This window comes from Polistes canadensis, unplaced genomic scaffold (genome assembly GCF_001313835.1).
Source record: "Polistes canadensis isolate GaletaPanama2010 unplaced genomic scaffold, ASM131383v1 scaffold_12, whole genome shotgun sequence".
NCBI lineage: Eukaryota > Metazoa > Arthropoda > Insecta > Hymenoptera > Vespidae > Polistes > Polistes canadensis.
This window is the reverse complement of record NW_014569559.1, coordinates 110683-133521: the sequence shown is the minus strand read 5'-3', so window position 1 is coordinate 133521 and position 22839 is coordinate 110683. Positions and strand designations below refer to the sequence as shown.

The window sequence follows — 22839 nt, the reverse complement described above, 5'->3', positions numbered from 1 at the left end:
GTGGACCATGAAAACTCCTACCTACCAGACGGATCAAATCTTTTAATAGCTTTTGATAGGATCTAACGAAACCTTTATGTACCCGTGACCATGTTCGGCTAATTAAATAAGCAAATATAAATCCAAATAATCCAAGAAGTAGGTATTATAACCGTCATAGATAGAGAGCGAGTTGCAATACGCTATCGGCAATGCACGATCTCATTTGCCGATTACGCTCGATGAAAAAATAAAGGAAGATGAAAAAAAAACGTATATAGTACGGGATGGGAACAGTCAATTCCGTAAAAGTTTCAAATTCGTTTAGCTGTTACTATACTACGCGAGCCTTGATTTTTGTATTTTTTATTGCGGAATAATAGAGACAAAAATAAATCGATAGACGGATAAATAAATATATAAAAATCCGTCGCGCGCGCGAATGTATCGCGACTGGTCCCTACTACTCGTTTATTCCCTCGGTCCGTGTTTCTGTGTTTGCTCGTCTTTCTCCTTCTTGACCACGCGTTTGAAAAAACCTGGACGTGCCCCCATCTACCGTTGCTGCTTCACTTTCCAACCATTTTTTTTCCTTGAAAAAAGCAATGCATTTAAATTATTTATAATGTAGTCGGTTTTTCAATCTACATCGCACGGCATTGGAAGTTGCAACGAAATGGCGGAAAAAGGAGGAAGGGTTCGGGAAAGAAGTTCGCGTAGAAGAGAAGGATTTTCTGATTGGATAAAAAGAAGACAGAAGGTAGGTCGTTCTTTACGACATTTATCGAAAATGTTTCTACAATTAGCCGAATGCCAGTTTTGTTTGCATTTAACTCGTCCGTTTGAGGTAGGAAAAATTTGCTAATTATACGATCGGCATAGGAAAGGACGAGGGCATTTGCAATCGGGCTAATTTAGCGAGCGAGCGAGCGACGCAACCCGTTACAATCTCTTTCTGTAGCCTGCACATATCGACCCTCCCTTCCCGTTCGAGCCCTTCCGCGTACATGGAATATGGAGGGACAAAAAAAAAAGATTACTCTCTAGTTTTTCTTTTTCGGTGGTCGTGGTTTAATTAGAAGGCTGGAAATTAAAACAAACGAACGACGGCGCGGGCCACACCGAGCGCCGGCGAGTCACGCGAAACCGTTGTTTTTCTTTTTCCCTTTCTGCCCTTTTTCCTTTTTCCATCCCTTTGACTTTTTTTTCAAAAGCTCGCAAACGCCGCCATCACCGACGTACGAATGTGTGCAAGTCGACGATTCATAAAAGTACTCAAGCTTTTATTTATTTTTAGCACGACTGAATATTTTCTTTTCAGGCAAACTTACAAATTTAAGTACGTTTCCGATGATTATTTAATATCCTATCTTTTCGTTGGGAGTATTTGAAAGATGTCGAAAGGAAAAATCCGTGCTAGAGAGAGAGAGAGTTTGGATTATGGTTGAAAAACTCGAGGGGCTAAAACGAAACAAGGGATGTGATTACCGCGTCGTACTCGGAATAACGTAGATGGAGAAAAGAGGTTTGGGATGGGGGAGGGTAGGAGGACGCGCGGATCGCTCGAATTATCGAGTGGTACGTTACGGTTTTATGCAGATTTGCCAGAAACGGCCGGCAGTTTCGGAATTAATGCTGCTCGGACAAATGTTTCGTGGTTTTTCTGCTGAATTATCGTACCCTCGGGCGCAACAAAGCGCATCCTCCGCCAACGGAAACGTGTGCGGGTTCGTCGAACGTGCCGGACGCGCGTTTATGCACCCGATCACCTCGACGAGATCGGAAATATACTATAGAACGTCGAACAAAAACAATCTAATCGCATAGTCGCTGCTACCTTACGATTCTTAACAAAGAGAGGAACTAAAAGTAACGTATCCTACTAAACTATATATTCGAGATTTACAATGCCCGGATTCTCTGGCATATTATATGGCTAGATATAATATACCTTCATATATATGTAGAACGATATCGGAGTACGGTGGCCGATTGTAATATCAACGCGTGCCGCGGTTAGATCGCGTCCGGAATTACCGCAACGTCTATCACCGCGCGCAAGCAAGTCTTTTCTCTTTGTGATTTCCACCAAGGTGTATTCGGCAACTTCATTGTCAATTTTGAACTTGCGAGTTTCCTCGAACGACACGATACATTTATCTCTCTCTCTCTCTCTCTCTCTCTCTCTCTCCCCCCTACAAGTCGGGGGAAACTTTTGTCACCATCTCGGAAACTTTCTTTCCACTTTCTCGCATTTCCCGCCCACTGTTCTTGTAAAGATTTCCGCAACGACTCCTTGCTCGACATCTTTCCTATTGCTTTCGGAAATATTTGAACGAGTCACGAATGATTTGTCAAACAATTATTGATCCTTTTAATAATTCCTTTTATTAAAATATCTTTTCGAGTAGAAATCGTTAGCTTGACAACGGAGCGCAAAATTTATCTTCTAGATTAAGAACTCTATGTGAAATAGAACGACTCGCGTTTGAAAATGTCTTTTTTCTATTGAAAACAAGTAAGTCTAGCAACTAACGAGTCTAACAAGTAAGTCTAGTTAGGTTTCTCTAGCCGCAGGCTAGAAAAACTCACAGCTAGAAGACTCACGTTTCGTTTCCTATCTCCTCGAATCTAAACCTAGCCCGAAGCGTGAGCAATCCGTTGATCGCTTTCTATCCAAGAAGTGCAAGAAGCGATCATTGAAATGGACAAAGGGCGTAGACTACGAACGAACTTATCGCTCAGATACTTATGTAATTTCTATCTTTTGAAAAAAGAGTTAGATACAAATATCGAAAAACTAAGGTTTCGTTAAAGTTGAGAAATGCGACTATAAGTAGTTTTCTTCCGTTAACTCGAGTCGAACGCACGGTCTACTGGAAGTTATCGGTTTTCGGTCGCATCTAATGAAGAGCCTATAGTTGGCAATAGTTTCGCGGTACTCGAGAGATTCTTCAAATTCTTGGAATTACATAATATCGCGCATACGTTTGCGAACTATCGCGTAAACTTAAATGAACCTCAAATAAATCGATGATCCTTATTCGAATATTATTGTTCTACTCTGGTCATCATTCGGTCTAACTTTGTCTCACGATCGATTACCGTAGAAATCATCGTGATTCCGTAGAAATGAAAAATAAGTTAGGAAGTTTATCGCTCGTAGCGTAAAATATTATGGCAAGAAGTTGCGTAACACAAATGAATGGACAAGTTTCGTAATCGCTTTAATCGGTAGACTTCTCGGCTAATTCGAAGCGGTATGACATTGTGTCGTAGGCGCAGCGACAGAATTCAGGCCCGTCCAAGTTTCTCCTTTCGAAGTGCAGCCTTATTACGTCGAGCGTGCAATACACTCGATCGTATATTACAAACTTTAGCCGTAACTAATGGCGCGCTTTGCATGCGTTTGTTGAACAAACGCCTAAGACCTAGAGAGTGCCTCGGAGCCCGTCAACTTGAGAAACGAGCGCGAAATTTCACTTAGCCCCCGCGGCTAAGTTCCTTTGCTTGAAAAGAGAACGTGCTTCGACGAGCGTCCATTTGTTGGCGACAATGGCAAAACTTTCCTTTCCCTTCATACTTTTTTTATCCACTAACTCGTTCGACAGAACGAAAAAGACTTTAGATTCATTTTCCCGTAAATAAAGGCGAAAGATAGAGAAGCGAAAATGGAGAGCAAAAGATTCCAAGCACCGCGCGTGCGCGTGCGCGCGCTCACAACAATCGATAGTCTATTATTCCGATTTAAGTTGCTCGATTTATATGTATACACACCATCTGCGAGATTTAAGACCGTTCGTGCTACGTCTCGAAAATTCACAAAACTTGCTAACATAACGTTGTTAACTCTATTATACAACGATTATTTCCCGTGCCGATCCATTGCAGCGCGACCAGAAGAAAATGAGAGGAACGGATATTAAGCTTGGAACTAGGACGAATGAACTTTTCGGCTTTCGAACAAAGAAAAGTTTGGTGTATTTGAGAAAAGCCGTCGCCGGTCGGAGGAACGGGGAGGAGAACTCGTTGTTGGACGGCAGTATCTGGTCCGAGTTTAACCCTTTTTCTAGCTTTTTCCTGACGGCGTGGAAGCAAAGTCATGACCGATGGTGCAAGGACCTAGCTACCCTTTATTTCCGGCGAATGCTGTCCAACAAGGCGTTCGCCACACAATAGGGCGAACTTTCCATTGTGTCCACACATAAACACGCTTCGCGAGCACAGAGACAAGGTCCCAAACGGTCACCCAGGAATCTTTGCTTTTTCACCCTCGCATGATTGATGATTTCCCTCGCGTCCTCTACGCGTTACGAAATTAAGGGAATTAACGACCGAGTCAAGATTACAAACTGCCCAATTCTCCCATGTCTTTGCGAGCTATAATCGCGCATTAACAACGAGTTGGAAAGTTTGACAAATTTTCAACTTTGTCATAATGCCGAATCGAACTATTTCCCACTTGCGTTTGAAACGTTTAAACAGGGTTTTAATACCCAAGTCGAACAACGACGACGAGTTCCACCGTCTTCAAAGTTTCTAGCGGCGCGATTTTGCGGAACGTCGGAACATTACCGCGAGCGCACTCAATTACAAAACTGTCTTTAACAATCCTACTTCGTTATCCGATATTAATGCCTTATTGCTCTCATTATAACGCTCTTCCATAATTATTTCTAACGATACAATTAAGTAGCATTTATTGCGAATCTAGTTAGAATTTTTCAATGGATTAAATCGTTCGCCTAACTTTTCGGTTTAATTTTATGTAGCAACGTTTCCTGCATAGTCTTGCTCGAAGTAAATGATTCCGAAGGAAGGACGGAACGATGGAGGAAGCGGCTTGTCGTCCTATAAAATACCCGTTCAAACTTATCCTGTAAAATTAGGAGCTCGCTCGCGTTTCTCTCGAATTATCGAACATCGTGGGAAGCACGGGGAACGTTTGGCAATCGTCGTAAACTCGTCGACCAGAAATGATGTTTTTACAAATTAGATCGAAAGAAAAAAGAGTCTGGAATTGTCAACGAGTTAACAAGTTCGTCGAAGGAATGTAATAAGTTGGTAACATTGGAAAGGAAAATATGTTGGCAATTTGATTCGATTGTCAAGACCATTCTCTAATGCAATGTTGGATATTTTAGGTAGGGTCTCGCAAAGTTAATAGTCAATTACGGAACGATCGAAGGAATAGATAGCGGTAGGTATCTCCATTCAGGCGTCCAACAGCTTTGCTCTTTCTACTCTGGCCCATGGTATACATAGGTATATCTACGTGTAATAATTAAGTCCGTTCAAATATCGTAGGACGGCCGCGGTAGGATAGCCGCGACGAGACAAGCCAGTCGTCTACTCGGCCAAGATAATTGAATAGGGTTTTCGAGTCGATGCTCGCGTTTCCTAGCCCTGGAGAAATGGTCCACAGATCGGATGTATTGTTCGAACGCAGTCACTGAAACGGTTCGAGCAACGACCCTTTAGTATTTATAGCATACAAACTATATCTAGTACTAGAAACGTAGCGCAGCTACACTTTTTGCCCCAAAGGAAATTCAACATTCCTCCCTGGTAAGTTTATTTCATTTACGAGTAAGCTGTTAAGTAAGTTACGGCTTATTTTTTATTTTCCGTTGTAGAATTAAACGGAACCCTGGTTTTCATCGATCGATCCCTGCTCGCTGTAATCAGCGCAGATTTCGCGTGCAACGCGATCGTAACGCGAAAAAAAATAGGCCCTAAGAAAAATCGATTGGCCTGGTTATTCCTAAGATGAGGACAAAAATTGTCGAGAACGGTTACCCGCTAAAATTTTTCGATTGAATTTCATACCATCTCTTTCCGATTTGCGTCTTTATTCGACTTTATTCGGTACAAACTCGATTTGACAACTCGACGAGTAACTCGATTAACAACGGAGTTCTCGATATGGTTCCGACCTTTATTTTCAAAGTAACGCGACATCGAACCACCTAATCGAATAACGTTTTCGAGCGATTTACTCTACCCTACGTTACATCCTTTCCTTCCTATACGACTCCACTGGGTCTCGTGATTGCATATTGTCTCCAATTGAACTCGAGCAAATCCTTCGAATTCAACGATCGTGTATGTACAAACTGCGCTGACTCAATTATGAAAAGATAATTTGCCTTCTAGAAACACGATTACATCTTTTTTAGTTATATTTTTCATTAGATTATTCTCTGCTCCCCTAACATATATTTCATTTTGCTTAATTGTACCTTTCGTATCCGTATGAATATGAAGTATATTAAGATATAATATAATATTATCCGCAATCATTTTTCGTTTCATCAATAGTTTGTTTAACATAAAATATAAACAAATGTATACAAGTAACGAAAATTTTTGCAATGAATTTAAAGAGTTAAAAGACAACTGATAGGATTGCGTATTATTTAAGTTGAAGCAGCTCATTCGATTTCGGTGCAGACACTAGTCGTCCTTTGGAATCCCTTGAAGTGCAGGACTGCCTTCCTCCTCGAGTGTCATCATCAACGCAGTGAAACGCGCTAATGTTCGTGTTCGTGTTCGTGTTCGTGCTCGTGTTCGTGCTCGTGTTCGTGCTCGTGTTCGTGCTCGTGTTCGTGCTCGTGCTCGTGCTTTGTCTAGGTGCGCATGCGGCCAATTATGAAGGGAGCTTTAATTAGAGAACGCTCTACAAAGCTCGCACGTCTACTTGAAATTGCGCGTATATGCCGATGATACTCGACTTTACTCGCCTTCGTCCTTAAGCGTCGATTGATTCTGACATCCGGAAGCTTCTATCTCGACTATACGCCAAACAGAAAGCCGTTCTCTCATTAGCTTCGCCTCGAGAGATAGCTATTAATATTTTTTTCTTTTTAACTAATTGCTAGCCACAAATGACGAATCTTTTTATATTTCCACTTTGATGAATTTATCTTCCTCTCGCTTCTCCTTCTTTATTTCATTTTTCTTACATTTATGCCAAAACGCAAGTTGTGCCTGCTCGCTCGTCAAAAAACTCCTCAACGGATTCACCCTGTGCCTTCTCCTTCATCCCTATTTATTATATTTCCCGGTATACACCGATAAAATCCAGGGAATTTTCAACCGCGCCTAGTCGTTCTTCTCATTTTCCCTCTCTCCTTAGTCGTTGCTTTATATCCTGCTGGAATCTCAGCAAAACAACACTCAAAGATGTTTAGAAAAATTGATGGAATAAAAATGAGACTGAAAATAAAATTGGAAATAAATCAATAATGGCAATCGCAGAACATTCCCTATAATTTTCTGTCTTGTTAAAAATTGATTGAACTCGTTTCTATTCACGTCCTGGGAAAAGTTTTAAATAGCTCGTTATATTCTCACCTTCGATATCGTCTATCGTCATATTATCCTGTTTAATTGTTTAACAGGATATATCGCGTGTTTTAACGCGAATATTTGTTTTCTTAGACTCTACGTATGGTAACAAAGGTATAAACCGTATTTACATTCGAGAACTATAATTAATCGTCAAAATAAATTTCGTATTGTTTCAAAGTAAACATCGCGGTAGGATTGAATTTTTGATTGCTTTAGTATTCTAGTATTTTTTAGAATGCTTAGAGATTCCCGTTGACGATAGTAAAAGCAAAATAGGTTTGTTAGATGGAAGACTCCATCGGCAAAAAATCTCGCTCGACCATTCACGTTGGACTTTAGGTAGAATCTATATGGAAATGATGCGTCTGCTTCAGGCACTCGGATTTACTTAGATCCTTGCTGGCTGGCCGACGTATGAAGTGTACTGGTGCGATCTCGCCTTAGCTCGTATAAAACAGTAGACGAGAGAAAAAGCTGGGAGAGACTGTTACAGTCGATCATGGTTAACTAACCTATTGTACGTCCGAACTAAACTCAAGCACAAGCGAGCTAATCATTTTGAATTTTCCTCGAAGGAGGATTTGAGAAAGGCAACATTTAAGAAACTGCAAGCGCAAATATGTTAAATTTTGCGTGTACTTTGGCCGCTAATTGTTTCCAAGAAAAGAAACTATTTTCTTGCGTGCCACGAACGATCCTTGCTTCACCGACTGTACCCTTATCGACGATGCACCCCAACTTACCCCGCCAATTTGCATTCACCATTCATGAGTTTCTCCACTGTAGAGAATCGAGATACGCGCAAGACCCTAGGAAAGTACGAAAGTTGGCTTAGGAAGGTAGGTCGCGATCTTCTTTTTTCCCCTTCTCATTATATTTAAATAGATGTACGCGTTCGGTACGAAGTAGACTCTCTTAACCGTAGCAAACTCTCGCGAAGAGAATATCAAGTTCGTATTAAATTGCAAATAGGAAAGATTTATAAAGCGGCATGTTAAAGTTTAATGTAAAATTGCTTAATAGACTCCTAAGAAAGAGTGGAAAGCGTATCGTCAATCTTTTCTTTCGTCTAGATTTTCATTATTCTTCTTTCATTCGAGGTGATCGCAGATTTCTTCGGTTCGCCCTAGCCTTGAATAAACATTGAGGCAGAGACCACTTTGTCGTCGAAGGAGAGAAAGAAGAGAGCTGGAGGATTCCTGAAATATGCTCGAACAAATTCGATAGCGAGAGAGCTTTTTTCCACTCGATCGAGGCGCCAGGCAAGGCAAGGCAGCGTCGAAATGCTTTCCGCTCGCGTTAGGCCAAAATTCTCTCGGCAATGATTTAGTTGACCTTACACGGGAGCAAATCGAGTTTTCAATTCCGTTCTAGGTGGGTTGGCACCTTTGGAGATGGTACTCTGTTGGCCCTTCGGAGTGGCTCCGATTACGGATATAGCGAACGGTCGGTTGTTCCGGAGCTACCTCGGCTCCCTGCTTATCCGCTGAATTTCAAACAGTTCGCGCTAGAATTTGGCGCGTCCTACCCTCCGGATATTATCCACGTATATTCGGTATACTACTCGAAGGTGCGCCGTACCATTGACCACCGGCACTCCGCTACTGAGGTCCCGCGGTACCGGAGAACTTGGGAATCGAATTTGCATGGAACGAGTTGGTATGTCATCTCCAACCTCTACCCTATTTCCCTCTGTTTCTCTACTACCCTCTATCTATCTCGCTAGATTGTGAAAACTTTGCTAGTTGGAACCTAGCAAGGTAACAGGGGGGAGGTGCACCTATCGAACGAATCGAAACTATCCGGCATCCGTATGGCGGTCGAGGCTTTTTACTACTCGAACGGTTCTAAATGTCATAGCAGCACGTGCACTGGCACGTCGGACAAACCGCTGCTGGATGGAATGGCTACGAGAACATTCCGATGTTCGATTTTCAACGAATTTTCCTCCACCTTTGGCTTTCGAGCACGACACCGTGACGAGATGAAAGAACGAGGAATATGCCGATATGCGACATTGGATACACCCATACGTCGCGAATGCATAGAAATTCTCTGATGCGGAAATATTCGATGGGACGATCGTTTCAGTCTTGTTTCTATGATTTTCCCCTAAATAAAGCCAAAAAAGCAAACCAACGAAATCATTCGTACTCGGAAATATCCTCGCGAAAGTTTTGTTTCATTTGATTATTATACAAGGAGTAGCGCGCGTATCCTGGAGAGACATTTTTTTTGTTCAAATTTATTCGCGACGGTACGAGCCCGACACGTCTCTTCGGCCGAGCTATTTATTATTTCGCATATTTGTCCCTCCTAATTCGCGCGCGAGTCAAGACGAGTTATCCAAGTATCGTGCATAATTTCGCATTCCGTTCCGAATACGTGTAATAATGGATAAGAAAATGCGCGGGCTAGCGTTGCAGTTGTCGCGGTCGGCGGCGGCGCCCGTCCTCTGATTTATTCTTGCAACATATGACGAGGAATCTTCAAAAATGCATACTTTACCCTGGTACGACCTAAGCTCTTTCCAAAGTTTAAGGCTAAATTGTGGAATTAATTGCGCGACGACGATTAAAAGATAAGACATATCGACTTGATTACCGGCAAGAAATAATTATCTCGCGCATCGTCATCAGAAAATGATCTCGAGAGGAAACCCGGTATATAGTCTGAGCTGATGAAAAGGTGTGCCAGTCGAATAGGGAGCTCGGGGAGGGGAAGGGGATGCGAGAGAGGGATAAAATCTTGCGAGATGCAACTCTGCGGCTTCGACGAGAGAAGGACCCTCGAAAAGCCGACCCTCGACCGCCGGCAGCATGCTCCTAGCGGCCGCGCTGAGTGGGGTGTCTTATGGTTGGGAACGGAGGAGGCCCTACGGCTAAGGGGTCCGACTTCGATGGAAAGTGCTCGCCCAGGTAGGAGCTTCTTGTCTCCGTCGTTGGAGTGTACTTCCGGCCACCCTGCAGCATGCAAATATTGACTGCGTCTTTCCCCTCAATCTTTCATACCGTCATATAATCCCAGTAGGAATGTGTCATTTGACCGACGAGGCATGCCAACAAAAATAATAAGCCATCTTCCGCTAGGTAAATCTCAACTTTTGCAGGGTCCTAGTAGATTGCGCGTAACAGCTAGAAAGAGGAGGGAGATAGGTTAGTTAGGTAGGTGGTGGGTGTAAACCTTCTCGGTTGGATATCGTAAAAAGATGCTACGCGCTATCCGAGGACGCCTTCGCGATCTCGTAGGTGGCCATTTCTTGAGAAATATTCTTAGCTGAGAGCTGGAGAATGGGCCTGAGAAAGGAGCACCTTTAACGACCTCCTACGCGAATACTCGCGTTGTATGCTGCATGAAAATGTCGTCTGATACGAACGTCTCTAGTGGAAAAGAGCACCGGGAATAATTTTAAATTTAAATCCCTTTATGTATTTACCTATGTCGTCTTTTATATGTCGGCCATCGAAACCGAGGGAGATCTTTATTCGTTTTTCAGTATCGCCCCCTGTGTGCCTCGATGGATCGAAAAGTGAAAACTTTGAATAACGGTTGCACGGAAATCTCAATAGAAATTCATTTATTTCCAATTTAGTGTAAATACTTGTCGAAAATATTTTAATCGTCTGGCGTTTTGGAGTAAACGATCCAACAGCATTAGCAGCTTTCTATTCGCCTAATGATCCAAAAAATGAATGGAGTGATTTTGGAAATCGTAGGGGATATCAATCAGTTCGATTCTGCGAAGAACGTGCTGGTCGATCGGCCGCGTCATTCATCACGAGAGATCAATGCCAGAAGCCCCGAAATGCCTAGGCACAATAATACCGTGAAGTGGAAAATTCGCATGTATACTACTCGGCCTCTCCTGCACTACTCTTTTACTTCTTCCATTTACACTCCCTGCGGACCGAATCTTCAGCGTTTTTCTGTCGAAGAGAGAGAGAGAGAGAGAGAGAGAGAGGATACGCGTCATCGTGGAACAGAAATTCTAATGCATTTAAAAAGGTCAAACTTGGAGTGTTACTTTGAAAACCACTTTGCGGCACTCCAGTAACCGCCACAGGATTCGTCCCTTCATTACGTCAGAGGCTCGACCTAATTTCGGATAGAGAAGTTTCGTCTTCGAAAGGGGAAGTTTTGGAACCGCGCGAGAAGCAAGTACGCGTCGGCCACGACAACGATAACGTGCACTAACGGTAGGAACTGTTGCGAAAATGGCAAGTAGCACGACCCCCGTTCGAACGATCGATTTACCGAGCGACTGTCAATTACGAACGAATAATTCCGTTTGTTCGCAAAAATACTCGTAGCTTAGAACGTTACGAGAATATCAATTGAACGCAAATGTTTACAATTTTGGTGCAACGCGTACAAATATTTCTCGACGTACGCAATTCTGGCAAACGCTGCATTCTTGGTTATATGTAATTATTTTGGCATGTGACAAAAACACACGCCCTCCCTGATGCCTTGGATAAGTGAAGTTTCATAGCTTATATGTTACCATAATAAAACGCACTTTTAAATCCTCGTCAAATTCCTGATCGCGAATATTCCGTGTATATCGTGCTCAAATTATTCCCCTGCCGTTATCGTTAATAGCAGAATAGTCGAGAGAAAATGAAATTTATAATAATAGATCTAGTAATAGATGCGAACGAGCGGTCACACGCGTGTAACGTCGTCCCAGAAGAGTTTAACTAAGTGCCAAGTTTCTAGACGAAATGTAATTTATTATTTTAGTGGGAAATGCTTCCTGAACAAAAAGAGCATTAGAGGACAAAAGTGTAAACTGCGAGTAGAAAGCAAATTAGGAACTGCCGTTTATGTTATAAGATCGACTACTAGCGTCGATCGAATTACCGTGTTTGCCCAAAGTATTAACTCTTTACGATATTTGAAGTTTTACAATTTTATGAGAAATCGGGGATTCGAAAGTTTGTTCCCACGACAAGAAATACAATGGTTTCTTTGCTTTCGCGTTCGCGTAACGTTTAAGTAGACTCCGGATAGAGGGTTGCACGGTTAGGAAAGGTAAGCACGTATCTTCGTTATTACCTTTATTAACGAAAAAAGTCAACTGCGGTGGGTAAACTTGGCTGAAGGGAGAAATCGCGGTTATACCGCGGCAAAGTTGTTCAAAGTTTTCCCGTGCGCTAGAGAACTCGCGTCGAGATTAAAATGTTGCCGAGAGTATCGAAGTTTCGGATAGAAAATTAAAGGATAGATTTGCCCGTCGAAGTAATTCCATCGTCCGAGAATACCATAGCGTTGTTTTCCCTAACGGAAAACAAAGCATCTTGCAGCCGACCGATAACTAATTGCTACAAAGAGGTTAGCTACTTTTAGAACAATTTATTGATCGTTTAGACTTATTAAAAATATTCGTCGAATCGTTTCTTCCTTATCCATTGACTCTTCTTCGAAGGAGAAGCAATTAAAAATTCTCCTAGTAAAACAAAGTCTTTTTCTATCTTTCAATCTTTTCCTCCCTCCGCCCTTTCATACTTTTTCTCGATTAATAACCTTTTATCCTTTTAACGAGTAGCTCGAAAAGTTACTCGACGCCGAAAGGAAAAATCCATCGAATGTCTGGAAAGTTGATGCAGGTTGGAGTACGCGTGCACGTGATATATAGAGAACCGAAGAAAAATGAAGGATGTAAGGATAGGATTAAACGGAGCAAGCTAAACAATGTAAAAAACATCTATTATGATATTTCGGAGCGTTCGTTTAAACGGTAAGGAGAGTTTAGGAAGGAGTATTTCGCCGTACGATAACTTTCACGAAAGAGAAAGACCAAGCTGTCGTGTATCACAATTATCCGAAAATGGTCGAGGAACAAGCTTTCGTAGGAAGTCCGTGCTGGTTACGAGCTCGAATCGAGCCACCTTCTGAAAATGGCTCGGGGAATGGGCAAACGTTGAACCTATACCTCCACTAAATTCTCATAAATACAACCCGATAGTAGTTACCAAAGATATCTCCGAGAGATCTCTTTTTCGATTCTTCCAAAAAGAAGTCTAGGAAATCATTTTCAAAGGAAGAAAAAAAGGATGCTCCATGCATTGTATCCCATTTAGAAAAGTTTACGAAAGAGAGCCGCAAAGACTTAATACTTGTAGTTTTCTACTTAATACTCCATCCAGTCTTTCATTTTCATTTTAATAATCCCAATTGTGACATAATAATTACTGGAGCGAGTCGAGTGTTTCGCACAAAACGTACGAGGGCTTTGAATTTCTTTTTTCAGCATTTGGCTGGAGGAGAAAGGGCGGAAGAAAAGGATCCGTTGTAGATTCCGTTGGTATTACTAGGAATGAAGTCCTTAATCTTAATAAACTTCAGGGCTCCTTGCCACCATTTACCTTTCCTTACTATGATATCTTTCCTTACTTTTCTCCTTATTTCTCTTCAACATTCTTTATCTCTCCTTCCCGATTTCTATTATCCGGAGGATATGGAATGATAAATTCATGCAAGGGCTTTCGCCATAGGATAAACTCGCGAATTGAGGCCTTGCTCACGGATAATCGACATTCGTCAAATTATTCGAGGAGGATCCACAAAGTCTTTGCAAATTTCTCTTACTCGTGGGTACTTGTCGATCGGTACTGTCGGAACGACACGATCCGATTGTCGAACAACGCGAAACATTCGTCGCGAAACTCTCCTCAAAGTTTCGAAATATCCTTCAAAGAGGATTGCGTTCTATCTGATTTGGAAATTTCCTCGATTCCGTAGATTACATAGCTAATTACATTAATGCTTCTAATGCTATTACAAAAGTATGAAATTTATTTCGCCTAAATATACAAATATTTCTATTTTATCTCATCTGCGTATGTATATGAAATTTGTTTAGGGAAGATTACAAACGGAATAAATAAAAGTATAACGAATGGTGCTTTCGTTTCAGAATAATGTCGATACGTTTAAAGGAATTAATGTACGTCCGTTCCAATATAGAGGATATCGAGAATATGAAATCGATAACATTCTAATGGGATAAAGACAATGAAAATTTATGAAAACTGTCGAACGTTGAAACGGTGAAACGGTGAAACGATGAAAAGTATTATCAGAAATAACAATGATGAAACGGTCAAAGGACTTTAAAATGAAACACATTAGAAGCAAGGAACTTGACAAAATGGATATATGAAAATATTATTCGCACGTAACGACAGCGAACGGATAACAGAGTTGACTCGACTACCTTCCTTTTCTCCTATTAAATGGAAACTTTCCCATTCTATGGCCAGCAGTAGAGTTATTAACGATCGCGTCCAGCCCGACATCGCATTCATTAGGAATTATATCTATTCGTCTCTACATAGTATTCTAAATACTATCTATCCTATTTCAACAGAGCTGAAGACTTCTTTCCCTTTATCTATCATGTTCTCAATGGCTTTATATCTTTAGATAAATAATGGCCGAATCATTCCGGTATAGAGTCGGTCCTTCTATCATTAGCATTTCACCTCGAATGATTTTACGAGATAGGAGCGGGAAAAAAGAGATACGATCCTATCGGCCCGGCCTCGATATATTTTCTATCATGGCAACGCATATGCATAATTATGCAAGCTCGCATTTACTCGATCGCACGCCTACGATAAAAAAGTATTCTCTTGCTTTTAAAAACGTCCTATTTAATAGAGGAGAGAGAGAGTACAAGACTCCTTTTCGCATCGGCTCTCGATTGAGAAAAAGTTTAATCGTCGAGTTTCAAATACTTGGTTAAATACAGTAGCGGGAACGCAGAGTCGTTATACTATGTAACTTTGGAACCGTCGTGAAACAACCTCTCGTTTTTTGCGTTGAACTCGTTTGAGCATTATTCTGCGCGAGCTTGATTTTCGTTTTTCCCCTCAATCCGGAATCTTCCAACGTCGGCGTCTTTCACTTTACCGTACTTTGATGAGTTTCTCAAATGAGTTAGATGTTTTACAGTGATTGAGAGTATTGCTTAACCGAATCGTTTTGTAATAAGACAGATTAAAGAATAGAGAGAATGCCAGCTTTTCTTGCAAGATAAAACTCTTATACCCAAACTGCCTTCGATTTTTTATTCAGGAAGGAAAGAAATATCCCCTTAGAAATGAAACGTCGTCGTCTGGTCGTAATTACGTCGGAACGACAACGTCGGGGGCAAAGTCTTAGAACGAGGGAGGAGGAGGAGGAGGAGGAGGAGGAGGAGGATTTGAAGAGCGAGAGGATAGGTCGACTGAAATATTCTATAGACCGACACGACGACGACGACGACGACGACGACGACGACGACGACGACGACACTCGAGGCGGGTGGTTCAGTTCGCCGTAGAGAAATGTAGAGAAATTCTCTTCTTACGGGAGCTTCCTAGATACGTATGTATGGGTTGTAACGCCAAGGTGAAAATGAAGGTTGCGCTAGGTCGAGCGTTAGCTGACGAGGGAGGTGGAGGTAACTACCCTTGTAAGAGGATACCTAACGACGAATGCCAAAAGGAGGAAAAGAAGTCGTGCATCCTGCGGAGATCCGCGACACCTTCCAAGATTAACTTTTAAAGTGCTTTAAGAGCTCGCCCGACAAGCCACAGTTTATTACTCAATTCGGATGATGGACGAACCAAGCGGAAAAAACGAGGAAACGTCCCACGGCTTTCTCTTGGCATGACTTTTTCATGACTCTTGGAACGATGAGCCGCGGCGTAGGTCGGTAGGCCTTAACTCGTCGATAAAGATTACGATCGATAGGATTAATGGCAAATAAATATATGCACGCGGGGCTGCGCCTAAATATTCGATTCGTTCGAAAAAAATTCAATGAAATTCCGCAGCTCGGAAAGAGCAAGTAAACGCGGTAAAAGCATAATAAGCTCTAAGCTCTTCTGAATATCGGAGAACCGATATCGAGCACCGCGTTCGAAAGAGGAAAGCTGCTGTATCGATGCTTTAGTTTCATTTGGAAAGTGCAGCAGAAGCGAAGACTGCGATTATCGAGATGCGTTGTAATCAGCTCTCAATGGCGATCGCCGTCCATTAAGGCTCCCCATTCATAAGGTAGTGAAAAGCGCTCTTAGAAGATCACCTCTCTTTGTCTCCGGCTAGCTCGTACAAAAGCCTTTTCTATCGTGACGTAAAACACTCGGTCCCGGTTAAGGCCCCTACCTCGACCACGACTTTCTCTTCCTTCCTTTAGCGTTAACCGAATTGTAAGGGCACTTAGCGATACATGGGATATCCTGCTACGAAAGTATACGACGATAAGGCTGGATAATTAATTCGACACACTTTTAACGCTCACTCCAGCAAGATTCTCCTTCCTCCCACCTATACAATGGTGGGGGGATTTACAACGTAAATTTTCTTTCATCTTTCATTCCATTAACGAACAATTATTTTAGATTTGGATATGTTAGGTTCAAAGCGCGATCGTAGAAAGCATTTCGATGGGAAACGTTCTAGTTCAATATCTTTCGTATAACTTGATTACCGTGCCACTTGGTACGTAGTAACGCTCTTACCGTCAAATGTTATTACACGCAAAAGACTGAGATAGACCTTTGACCGAGTGAAAGGTGTTCCCTGATGCGCAAATTAGCTAATTATATAGACGAACTCGAATCCACGTTCATCTTTTCCGGAAGAACGATCACGCATCTAGCGCAACTATAATCCAATAACGAATGAGATTTCAGCATTAAAATAAGCGTGACGTTCGTTTACTTTCAAGAGCGCCTTTTATTATCATATAATTCGCGGTGAATATTAATTCGCATTTCATGAAGATAGGATAGACGGTTCGGTATTTTCAATGATCGTTTCAATATTTATATAGAAATAAGTATGCATTTTCCCGAGATAGGAATCGAGCTAGAAATCGAGATACGACTCGAGATACTTTGTCCTATAACCCTCGGACAGCCTGGGAACGTCTTCGAATTAACTTCATTTACGTTGAACTTGCTTCGCAATTCCAAGTAGACGTTTCCCAGTTGGGAGGAAAGAGCTGTTTTAACGCGATTACGCGAGTATACTATTACGAAGATCGTACATAGCTTTTAAAGTAGTCGTCCTTCCGATTGGCTTCGCGAAGCGTTTCTATTCGGTACATAGACATAAGCTATTATCAGTTAAATAAATTACTCGTTGCAACTAGTGTCGGATACAACCCGAAGAACAGAGCTTGCGGATACTTTTTATTCATCGGAAATGAACATTCAATCAATCGCATTATATCGACGAATTACGACACGTCTTGGACCAATATAGCGCATGCTGTCGCCTCGGGAAAAGACAGCAGATTGAAATCAGGGCCTATTGATTTTATGTTGTTATATGCCTAGATCAAAAGCAATCTCGTTGCCTTTATGAACGCGCTTTTATGTATCATACGCCATTTACGGGGTTAACGAGGGCGAAATGATTATCCTCGAAATCGTGAGATCAAAGCAGAATGGGGAAATCAATTTTCATATACTACCTCCGATGAAAAACTACATAGATAAATCTCGAATATTTATAAATCAACAAACACGAGAAATCATCTCATACACCTAGTTGATTTATATTCTTTAACGCAATGAGCGAATTCCTTTGCAATTAATACAAATGCTTTACTGCTTTGGTTAATGGCTTTTTCAACAAATGTTCTTAACGATCGTCGATAAGCTATCGATTAATCGCGCTTACCTAGATTAAAATACGATGTTACTGGCCGACATAGCAATCGGGTTTCTATCCGATTCCTTACAAATTCAAGTTACTTTGTTCGTTTTGTATTTTTGGAAAATGGAGAGTGCTCTTTCGAAACAGGTTATAGGTCATAGAAAATGGCGAAATAGGGGAAAGAAAGAGGAAGGCGAATACAAGCATGGAAAGTGTATGAGTTGTAGAAAATCAGGTCAACGCTGTGTCCTATGTAGCGATATATTTTAATGCAAACATTTCTAGCACGTTTGTTGTAAGGGAAACCATTCGATTGGAAAGAAGAATCGATGATAAGAGAGAGAAAGAGGGAGATAGCACTTGAAAGTAGTTGGAAGAAAGAAGGTGCCAAGTTTTCAAAGAAGGTCTCGCATTGACAGGACGTCTGCTTCGCCACATTGTCAAACTTCTTTCTTTTAATCTTATCGTTGCTTTCTCCCTCCTAGGTGGAAAATGAAAGAATAAGGACGGAAAAAGAAAGAGAAATAGAATAAAAGAGTGTAGAGAAGAAGCAAGGAGGAGAGCCAAAATAGTTTGAATCCACTCTCCACGCTCGAGCTGCTTGATATTCTAGTTGCGGTCCGTTCGAAATTTAATTTCTAGACTTTAGTCTTACGGAAGATAGCCGATACTCGTAAAGAGAAATGGCGAAGAGCGCAACTACTGGGGCACTACCGAAGGTATTGTCGAGGCTAGTGGACAAAAAGAATACAAATTAGGAAGGAGTAACTCCTGCACAATGTCGTAGCTATCTAACATAGCTAGGAATTATACATTGTTTTGCAACAAAAAAGTCAACCCGAGAGAATTTTCTTAACCGATTTATCCAACGTAATGTTCGCGTAACGTTTGCCAGGCCTGATTTTGATTTTGACGTAGGGCAGTTTCGGTATTGTAAAACCGGTGGTTTTGTCTTCGAGCGTATCGACAATGGCGCCGGAGACAGGTTGCAAGAGGCACTCATGGCTTGACGCTAATTAGCTACGCGTTCGATCGATCTATGAGACGGTCGCGAGTGGCTTTGGCGTTCCATCGCGAAAATAATAATCTATAACGTTGGCGAGCTCTCTATCAAGCGGCTTCTCGCATCCTCGTTGCATTGTACTTTGGTGGACTCGTGTATCGACGGTACTCTGTCAGCTCGGCCTGTCCTGCCCTGCCTGGCCTGGCCTGCCCTGCCCTGCCCTGCCCCCTGCCCTGCCTTCGTGACGTTTAACGGGCCGCGCTTTCAACGAAAGTGCTGCCGAGACGAAAGTTCTGAAACTGACAGATCGTCGAGCGCTGCAAAGAAAAACAAATGCGAGAGAGAGACAAATACCGTTCCTATTGAAAATACATTTGATTTGAGTTATTTATAAGTTACAAGGAGAACAATTACAATCGAGTGGGTCCGGGCAGAGAGGTATCCTCGAATTTCGCGTTTGCAATGTTCTACGCGCCGACACGTACGAGTTTTCCCTCCGTTTCCTTCCTTCTTTATGCGAACAAAAGAGATAGAAGACAAATACTACACGTATAAATATCATTAATTCATAAATTCGTTTTGTTTTTCGATTCGATTGCGATCAATCGTCTGTCAAATGCGTATCAACGACCGACCGATAGGTAGGTCTCGTTTTTAATTTACAGGAATGATCGAGAGTCAAGGATTATATTTTCAATGCTCGCAAAGTGACAGAACGATCGATGCCAGTGGCCGAGTTCTACTCGTCTCACAATTAATTTCGGTTCGCTTTAAGTGCCAATCGATGTCACGCGTACTATACGTCGGAGTTCCAATTTTGAGAGATCTCGCGCGTCGAGAGTTGCTTTAATAACGAAACACTTCAATAGTCACCCCGTGAACACCTTGTCAAAATTTATTTCTTTTTTGTTCTTTCTCTTCATTTTCATTTCTTCCTTTTCTATTAATAGAGATAACAAAAATTCTGCGATCGGCAGGCGCATTGACTGACAGTTGTTCGAATCGACAAGCCAATATCTTCTCCCGTCGATGAACTCGAAGAGAGCTTAGAAAATATCGATGGGCTCTTTGAGATATAGATGCTTCTCGTTAAAGTAGAAATTCGCTCTTTCAAAGTCTTCGCTACGATCAGAGAGATTCATTAATTAAACTCGTGTAACTTTGACAAGTTTCCGATGGAGCGAACTCATCGCGATTTCGAATCGAATAGGTGGCGCTAAAATGTCGTGGACGAGGACGAGAACGACGACGACAACCATATCCTTTCGAAATTTGTACGCTAAGTCTTCTTCAAAATATTGCAATATTTAACATAAGAGTCTCCGCGTTCTATCTACTATCCCGACTAGTCGAGTTTGCTTTCCTTCGCGAAGAAAAGACTCATCAGAGGCTTCTTGTTACCTCGCGAATCGATTTTCTGGCCAATCCTTAAAATTGCCACTTCAAGTTCCTTCCTCGAATCGCGAGGAATATTTATTACAACGGATCTATACTAGAAGAAATGATTAACAGCAATAAAATGTATATTCGAAATATTATATTGTGCGATCCATAAAATATTCTTCTTTATGCAGTTAGTAATCATCTTATTGGATTATCTGATTGAAATTTGCCCGAAAGAAAATGGAGAACTGCAAGAACGCCGATAACCATCGAATAGTGAAATTACTTCGAAGAGGCCCACCGACAGACTTCTGGTCTGACAGTTAAATAACTAGACTACTTAAAATACTCTCCATACCTTACTGCCGCTGTCTCGCGAAACGATTTGTTACTTCCTTCGCTTGTAATTACTTTCACGTTTTCCTTGAAACTCGTATAACGAGGCGATGCAGCCCGCAGACTTTTACATGTTTTCGGCTAATTGTAAGTCGGAAAGTACGGAAACTCTGATACTTTGTACTCTTTTCTCTTCCTCTTTCATCCAGACGCTTTTTATCCAAGTTAAACGGCTTAGGTAGACTGAAAGCACTTGAAAAGTCCGCGTGTATACAATTAATCAGCGGTTAAATAATAGCAATAAAATCTTCGGTTATCTTTCGACGAGTACACGCTCCGCGAATATAGAGAAATAAACGTAAAAGAAATATGTTTTCGCCATCTCGATAGTGATGGATTCTTAATAGTCGTCTGCTCTGAAACATGTTCGATGCGAGCCGCTGACACCGCCGCCATCGACGTTGAACGTGTCCCGATCTCTGGATGAAGCTCCATTCTCCTATCGAAAATAGAAGAATTCACGGTGGAAGGTCGTGACAGTAATGCCAAAAAGCGCATTTCCTTTTCTCCCTCCGAACCTTCCAACTATATGGAAGCGAAATCGACCCCTTTAGAAATAACGAATCGAATTAAAGCTACTTCCACGATTTATAAATTAATGATCCTTCGGAGAGGTGTGGATTTTAATTGTTGCTTTAAGATGTGGACTCCGGGATGTAGTAAGTACATATACCTATATGTTCCAGCATATAGGTCGAAGGAATGGTCGAAGGATTTGTGGAAGCTCGAAGACGACTACGAGCCGTAGTAGTAGTCGTCGGTCACCTAAGGTCCTGACAATAGGTTTTTATTCTTCTTTCTCAATACGTCTCTATCGTCTCTCCTCAATGCTTGACGGATGCCCGACCATTTGACACTTTTTCCTCCTTTTGTAAGAATCCGTGCAAGGATGATCCTCTCTCGCGTCGCAATCCATTTCTCCATTTTCCTTTTTCTCCTTCTTTTTACCGAAGATCGAACTCTTACATTTTTCACAAACTACTTTCCTCCTACTTTATTAATATCCCTATGCGACTTTCTTTCGTCACAGAATGGATGGAAGGAATAAGAAATGTTGGCAAGACAAAAGCGAGAGTGGTTTTATCAAAATAGGCACTAATCGCTAGTAGTAGATAGCGTCTACTACTGTGTCCGGTTCATCGGGCGCATTATTCGGCCGAGCTCGTTCAGGATGATACGGTGGTAATTGTACTCGAGCGCGGAGATAGCTATATAGATATTTAATTGGTTGCATTTAAGCGCGCTTAGCGATTATAATCCGATGCGTTAGAGATTAACGAGCTACTTTCGGATAATAGAGAATGCGCCGAGTAGACGACGATCGCCGAGTGGACGACGATCGCCGAGTGGACGACGATCGCCGAGTGGACGACGATCGCCGAGGACGGGACGAGTTTCTACCAGATTACTTGGCTAAATTTCCAATTTTCCGCCGTTGCGACGGTGACGACCAATCTCCGACGCCACATACTTGGCTGTAATCGAATCGAGATTTCATAAAGTCTCCCCGAGGCAAGAGGTTAATTGCCAATTGATATGAAACGCGACGAGGACGGAGAATTTTTACCAACAAACCTGCCTCGTCCCTCTAATACAAATCAAACGTATGCCAATATTTCTTATTTATAGAATCGCTTTAATTACTACTTTGTTTGTTCGTACACAACGGAGGAGAACCGTATTCGTTGCGTGAAAGGTCGAGAACGAGCCAGCCAGCCAGCCATCTCCTACCTATATCGCCGCCGTTCATTTATTCAATCCGATTTACGAGATGATACTTTTTTCTCTCGCGGTCGATCGGTCAAGGGAAAGATAACGAGATCGTGTTACTCGCGAATGCATTTAATCGATCACCCGCTTTCATTTTATTCAATTCCTTCTTTGATTTATTATTCTCGTTGACCCGATTGAAGAAGACACGAGAAAGATCAAATTGTTCGATACGCTCGTTATATCGTCCCTTATTTATATCAACGTCGGGTCTCGCGGTAACAATCGATATCACTCGACGAGAGCGTTCTTAGGTTTTCATATAAAGAACGAGGCCAAAATAAAACGTTGAATTAGTT

The 22839-nt window shown here is 41.9% G+C and overlaps 1 protein-coding gene across 2 annotated transcripts in view; it reads left to right on the top strand.

Moving 5' to 3' along the window:
- The window catches only part of LOC106793193 (agrin-like), a 154200-nt gene that overhangs the window by 59726 nt on the left and 71635 nt on the right, over positions 1-22839 (top strand). The window lies entirely within an intron of this gene.